This window comes from Phocoena sinus, chromosome 12 (assembly GCF_008692025.1).
Source record: "Phocoena sinus isolate mPhoSin1 chromosome 12, mPhoSin1.pri, whole genome shotgun sequence".
Classification (NCBI taxonomy): domain Eukaryota; kingdom Metazoa; phylum Chordata; class Mammalia; order Artiodactyla; family Phocoenidae; genus Phocoena; species Phocoena sinus.
The window spans coordinates 1,649,970-1,657,844 of NC_045774.1; positions in this window are offsets into that span (position 1 = coordinate 1,649,970).

Below are 7,875 nucleotides of genomic sequence, written 5' to 3' on the forward strand. Positions count from 1 at the left end.
ATCCCACATGCCGCGGAGCGGCTGGGCCCGTGAGCCATGGCCGCTGAGCCTGCGCGTCTGGAGCCTGTGCTCCAGAACGGGAGAGGCCACAACAGTGAGAGGCCCGCGTACCGCAAAAAAAAAAAAAAAAAAAAAAAAAAAAAAAAAGTGAGTGGCCTGCAGACCCCGAGCAGGTGGGGAGGTGGTGGCTGGACGTGAGGTCTCCCACAAGAGCAGCAGGGCTGTCCCCGAGACGGCAGTGCCCCTGGGGCGGGACTCGGAGCAGCTCCCGTTGGGCAGAGATGGACGATTCGGGCGCCAGGACTACGGCTGTGGATGAAAACCCGCCGATACGCTTCGATCCACAAGATCACAATCATGCTTAACGAAAAGCTTCCCTGGTGGCCACTGCAGGAGGCCAGGAGCCACCTCCTTGTTTGGAGGCTGACCAATAACCGGGGAGGAGTGGCGCGTCGTCCCGCCGTCCCTGGGTGACGGTGCTGCTGGAGGACCAGGCGTGGGGAAAGCAGCTCTTTCAGAGGTTCCAGCACCACATCAGCACGTTTTGCATCCTCGCTGTTGACGCCACCACCAGAGCCACCACCTTCCCCCTCGGGATTGAACCCGGTCTGGCCAAGCCTCGGGGTCCACCTGCCACTCCGCGACGCACAGAGGACAGAGGAACACGCTGGACAGCGGCAAGGACTCGTCGTCAGCATCACGCGGACGGTGCGAAACTCCCAGGTCCTGGGCCCCGACTGCTCCACAGACAAACCATAGGGAAGCGCGGAGAGGCGCGAACCAAAGGCCGGGAAGACTTAAGGGCTCAACCTGAAAGCGGGCGGGACTGAACCATAGTGTCTGAGGAGGTGCCCTCGGGCAGCAGACCACAAGGATCTGAAACCGGGCGCGCCTGACCAGGTCCACACGGTCTCCACCCCGTTCCCCAGCAGCCAGGCCGGGTCACACACGTCCTCCTGGCCGGAACTGGCTCATGCGGCGTCCAGTGCCCATGTGGGCCTTCCCACCACAAGCACGAGGCAGCAGACAGGTGCTTCCATGCTGCAGGACAGCGGCAGGAGCGGGACCCCTCCTGGGGTGGCCATGAGAACAGACACCAAACCGAAGCCATTTACACCAGGACCTGTGACCACAGAGTGAAGGGCACAGAGCGGGGGTGGTGGGGGGGTGGGCAGCCGGGTTGTCCGTCTTGGTTTGTAGGCACTTTTCCACATGTCCCGTGAGTGTGGAACCTTCCGGAAGCCTGTTCCTAGTCTGTGCTCTGAATTCCAGTGGGTGATCCATCTGTCGATCTATCGACTGCTCTGCGTGTCCCATGTCGCCCTGTGCACCTCAGCTCGGAACGACGGGCAACCTGCCGCTGGGGTGGTTTACATCTTTCTTCCTCTCGTTTGTGAATTTCTGCCTAACGGGCAAATCCACTTCGCTAGTTGGTTCTCGTCTTTGGGAATACGATGTCTGTCACCTCACAGCTGCTACGTGTAGGACGGGTGGCTGGGGCTCTGCCCGGGGCACCCCTTTCTCTCATGGCTCGTTCCGCACTTGCATCCCCGTTGTCCTCAGGGCCAGGAAAGTGACACCCACTCCCTACCTACCCAAATCTACCTCTGCTCACAGCTGCCTGGCTTCAGTTGTAAGGCAAAGACCACACGTATGGTACCTGACGCCAAGTGCCAAAGGATGCTAATACATTTCTTACGATGACCTCAGAATAAAGAGGCTTGGTGTGGCGCTGGTGACACCAGGAGGGTTAGTTCCAAGCACATCGCTTATGTACTCATGTATGGCACACAACAAGCTTCTTTTTAAATTAACTTATGTAGCGATAGTAAGTGATACTGTTTTACTGCTAAACTAATGAGAGAACACAAGGGATGATGTCCATTTCCTACTGGAGTTTTTATTTAAGCAGCTGGAAGAATAGATTTATTAATATTTTTGTGTGTTACTAACACATGTTATTATGTGGCTCCTGGTTCCTTCTGCTTTCACAGTGTGGTGGTGACCGAGAGGGGACCCTGCGCAAGGGTTCCTGCGCGTCCAGATGTCCTCCCATACCCTCCGAGATCGGAAACGTGATCGGGGAAAGTCCGCTCTCATAGCTCCACGTGCGTGTGTGTGTGCGTGGATCACGGTAACGAGGGCTGAGCGGCATTCCATTGTGTATGTAGACAGATGCCATGTCTTCTGTATCCGTGCCCCTGCTGATGGACACTCAGGCCGCTTCCATGTCTTGACTATTGTAAACGGTGCCGCTATGAACATTGGGGTGCGGGTATGTTTTCAAACGAGGTTTTGGTTTTCCCCATACCCAGGAGTGGAATTGCTGGATCATACGGTATCTAATATAATATTGTAAGTCAACTATACTTTGATTTTTAGAAAGGTAAGGAGGGAAAATGATTCTCAAAAATAGATGCTGGTAGATTTCCACAGTGGCTGAGAGGGGACAAGACACCAGACAACACCGGGCTGGCCCAGGGACCGTGCTGTCCACGTGGTCAGGCCAGCCCCTAAGGCTGAGCAGGGCCTCCTAGAAGCTTCCCGACTGCAGCTGTGTGCAGGCTCCCCTGTTCTTCAAGACCCCCGGGTAAGGAACAGACACAGATTGCTTCAGAACTGGCACAAAACCTCTTTGCTAATTCCAATTCTGCTACCAACTAGTTACGTGACCTTGAGCAAGTCGTTTATCTTTTTAAAGTCTCGTTGTCCGCCCTCGGTCAAATGCGCTGGCGTGGAGGCTAGTCCTAGAGGGGCCTTACAATTATATGATTCGTTGAGTCTGCGGATCTAAAATTTGGGTTAAATTCTTTCATAAAACAAGAAAATATTAGGAACTTTCGCTACAGTAAAGGAAAACACTTCTACAGGCATGATGAAAGAGAAGATCATTTCCCGAAACAAACTGGTATAAAACAAGCCCACGCCACGTGTACACAGAGCACCGCGCAGAAGACTCGGCAGAAATTTCTGGAAGAATAGCAGCGTCCTTCCCTGAACACAGGTGATGAGGGACAGATCCTCTCCGTCAATCTGATTTAAAGACGTAAAACAACCCATCAGTAGGAGAAGGAAATGTAAAATACAGAGAATCAGTTTGAAGTAAACTGATGGAAACTGAAACAACTTCTTCCTTAAATCCTTGTAATACCTTAAAAAAAATCCAAGTCTTTCTCTGCCCACAGTCTGTAAAAGCCATACTTGGTATTATAACAATTTTCAATTCCTCAAAATGGCTCATACTTGAGAAACCAAATCTTGATTCTAGCAAAGCCCCTTTTAGACGTAGAACTTTACAGTAGGAAAGAGCAAAGCTTCAACTGTCCTGGAGAAGTAAAGTGACAAGAGTCACATATTCGGCCCGTGACTCGGGTCTTGTTTCCATGGAAATCTCTCTGTCACGGTGCGGATGAGACACGCCAGGGCCCTGAGATGAGCCGTGGTATACTGGTTTGGTATGATTTCAAATCCACTTGCTGATGGCAAAAATGAAACTGTTTTCAACAGTGAAGTTGTTTTGATCCCAGAGTGAAGTTGCTTCTAGAAGTGAGGCGTTTGGCCGTAAGGATGAGGTGAGCTGTGTCAGGATGCTGTCCTATCATCTTGTCACTCATCCAGCAGCCGAGGGGCCCCTGCGGGGGATTCTTCTCCATAAGGAGAGAGGAGGCAGCATCTTTGGGGAGGGGACACTCGGGACCATCCGAGTGTGTCCCTCCTGGGCAGGCGGCCTTTCGCTGACCCAGCGCCGGAAGACCTCGGGGCACTAGCTCCCGCCGAGGTGAAGGCTGGATCCAGCCACGGGGACTCTGGGTTTGCGTCGGCGGCTGGATCGGCGTGTGGCTGGTGAGGTCGCCCCTCCCAAGAGCCAGCTTCTAGAAAGGCTCCCTTCGATCTGCACTTCCTTTCATCCCCCTTACCTGGAACAACGTGTGACCAATCTGTCATTTGTTTGTAGGGTGTTACTCCCTTACTGGCTTTTTAAGAGACGTTATCCTGTGTGCTACGGGCTTATGAAATTATTTTCATTCCCACGGTGAACCTGGCTTAAGTAAATTATTGGCAAAGACGGTCTCAGTCTCTGAGGATCATCTGCCCAGAAACAGACCAAGCTAGAAATGTGCGTTTCATCTTTTTAGTCACTCACGTGGCGAGTATGTTTGGAGAGGCGTCTGCGCCACACCCTGAGTGGAGTTTTCAGGTGAACGGAAGAGACGTCAGCCTGCCTGGACCAGCCTCAAGATCTGGCGACACAGACAAATTTAACAAAAGAATCACACGAAATACTATGAAGAACCTCGAAGAAAAATACAGATACGGTGGGACCGCATGAGAGAGTGTCCTCGTTAGACTGGACACCAGGAGAGGTCTTCCTGAGCCCGTGATGCTTACTGCGAGGGTGGGCAGGTGAGCCAGGTGGGCGGGGGGAGCGTCGGGACAGAGAAGGGCGTGTGCTGAGGCTCTGAGGCAGCAGAGGGCTTGCGGCGTTCAAGGCCATCGGAGGGACAATCGAGAATTCGTTCTAGAAAGTTTATGTCTGAGACCCGAATGAGCCATCCCAAAGGCTCTCACACAAGCCAGGAATCTGTTCTTCCACAGCCGATTATCAAACAAGCAGGTGCAAACTACATGAGAAACGCAGATGGGTAACACTGACGACAGTCCCTGAGAACTAGGGCGGGACCCGGACTCTCCAGCTGAGACTGATTTTACTCATAGGCTGAATCCAAAACGCTTAAGTGTGGAATTCGATTGCTCATCGGGATGAAGTGCTGTGCTACACGCCCAGTACAAACGCAAGCTCTCTTTAGACTTTTGGAAATAAAAACGTGGGAGCCAAGAGCTACAGTGTCACAAAACAGTTCACTTGCGTTCTCAGCAGATTTAATGATATGAAGTCTTTTAACAAACAAGTCAATTAAAGTTAAAAAAGACAACTTGGATTCTGCTGATTTTCTACAACATAATCCAAAATGCCCCAATCAAAAGAAATTTTCTTATCATGATGGGTAAAGTATTTTTTTAAACCCTCAAACTTCTGAATTTGAAGATTCCGTGGAAATTTGACAGGGACGGGAGGGCCCGTCAGGACGATGAAGATGTAACCAAGCACAGCAACAGGGATGAGCCTCCACCGCGTGCTGGGGGCAGAGAGGGGAGAGGGGAGGGGCGAGGGGGAGGGGGGAAGGGGGAGGGGGAAGGAGGAGGGGGAGGGGGAAGGAGGAGGGGGAGGGGGGGAGGGGGAGGGGGAGGGGAAGGGGGAGGGGAGGGGAGGGGAGGGGAGGGGAGGGAGGAGGGGGAGGGGGAGGGGGAGGGGAGGGGGAGGGGAGGGGGAGGGGAGGGGGAGGGGGAGGGGGAGGGGGGAGGGGGAGGGGGAGGGGGAGGGGTGGGGCCGATATCCTCCCACTGAAAGCTCCTCGCGTTGACTGGGATGCCCTCAGAGCTCGGAACATGTAGAAAAGGCAGTAACTTAACCACAGATACTCAGTGTCTTCACCTACGGGTGAGGTGGTAAGACGGTCCCCAGGACCCGCTCTAACCCAAACCCCGAATCACGAGGATTAATTGGTTTCCTTCTGCTCACCGCAATAATACTGGTACTGAAGGAAACATACGGGCATAAAATGATGGAAGAAAATGTACTTAAAACACGGAATTTTTAAAGCGCTCGTTTTATAAGGAAGTTTACAATCAGCTACAACAATTTTCACGGCTTCCTTGTAAAAAATAAAGCCATCAATCCATTAACTGAAACTACTTTAAAAAGAGTTGCTGAAGTTAACGATGTGTCACCATAACAGGACTGATTCAGAGGACAGGCCTTGTGGCCAAGGGCAGGGATTTAGAGGAATCAATACGGGACAAAAACACCTTCGAAACAGTCACTGTCCTCTAGGGGGCCTGGGACTTTCACGTTCAACGAAGATGATCAATAGTAACTAACACGTTAGCATTGTGTACGCTTTCCAAATTCATTTTGTGACCGTCACAATAAAGCTAGAATTAAGTATAAGCCCAACATCTTTTAAAACTTTTATTTATGGAGATTTTCAAATATATGCAAAAATGGATGAAGCAGGATAATGAACCCTCACCCAGCCTCTTTAACTTCTGGCCAATCTTCTTTTACACATATTCCTACTCAACCCGCCTCCCTGTTGTCTGGCATATTTTTAATTAAATGTAGACAACATATCATTTAATTTCAGTCTGTATATCTAACTGATAGGACCTTTTTAAAAAATATAACCACCAGGCCATTAATCTTACCTTATAAAGTTAAAACCATCCAATACATGTGAATTTTTCCTTGGTTGTCTCCAAAATGTCTTGGCAGTGGCTCCTTCAAACCAGGGTCAAAGGAGGCCCCACCACGGTGGTCCTAGGCCTCGTAAGCCCCCTGTCCTGCAGTACCCTCACACCTTCACTCCCGCCTTCTGATGTTATTCACCCGTTAGAGGGATCAGGTCATCCGTGCTGCGAAACGTCCCCATTCTGACTTGGCTGATTGTGGATGGACACTGAGATTGACCAAAAGCAGCAGCAGCCTCAGTTACGGAGGCCGTGGGTGGCCTACGGCCTCCACCTGCAGCCCCTAATGACCGTGAGGCTTGCTTCCAGTGCAACCAGAGTGCTTAGGGGGTCCAGAGCCCCCCCACCCCCGCACCGTAAAGATCCCGTCAGCCCTCGTGGTCTAACACCTGTTGATGACCGTTACCTAGAGTCATTAGGGGTTTCAGATCGTGATTTTCTAGTTTCACCATCTCCTGAGTTTATTCACCAGACTCTCCTAACAAAGAAGAATTTTCCCTCATCAATGCGGAAAAGGCACCACAATGTTTAATTCTTTATCATTTTTTAGAATAAAGGACTGATGCTCTAGCCCTCCCCCAAGGTGATCCATGAGATTTTAAAATAATAATAACTATGAACTGAAGGTTTTCACAGGAGTGTGTGTTTCAGTCTGCTTCAGGCACCGCCTAAGCTCCATTATTCTATCCGACGTCTGGGGGCACCCCACTAAGTGGGTTCTGCATCCTCTGACACGACCCCACTGTCCTGACACTTCACTTCCTGTCCAGCACAGCCCTTCTGGCATCCGAGGACCCGTGCCCACTCAAGGAGTCCCACTGCCCTGTACCTAGAGACCACAGTCTGGGTCCCCACTGCCACTTCTAGGCCTTTTCTAGAGACAAAGGTAAGAAACAGGTGGGTTTTAAAGGGAAAACACAATCGTGAGTTCATAGTGGAAATGCCTGTGTCAAATTTAAAACTACTAAGGTCATACTTTACTAGTTTGATACTTGTGTTTCCTTTCTTATGCTACAAATTTTAGGACTCACACGTGCACGGATTGATTTGGGGGCTGCAACATTAATGAAAGCGAAGTGACTTTCCTCACGCTGAGCTACAAGTGAGGAACCTTATGTGTTCACGTGGGGAAGTGCACCCGGTGCCGCATTAATTTCCCGTCTGATAGAAATCAAGAAACAGAAGCACACGTCATTAACTAAGAACGCATGGATAAAGGAGGAAATTCTTTTGCATTCATTCAGCCTCTGAATCACTCTCAATGGTGGGGATGTTTGAACCAGCAATAGGAAGCTTCCAAATACAATGTGTTAGGAAACTTCACTCACGTCCTCCACGGCGTAGACCGCTCCTCCAGACACAGAGCTGAGGGGGTGAAACAACATTTAAAATACACATTACGATGGAATTCTTTCTGAAGTCCCTCTGCTTCTCCAGCATTGGGGTTTATTTCCTGCTCCCTCCCTTCTGTTCCCTGACATCTTCTCGCACCCAGGTATCCATTTTTCTATCCTTTTCCTACCTTCATCTCTCCTCCCTCCTTTTTACCTTCCCTTGGCATTTTTT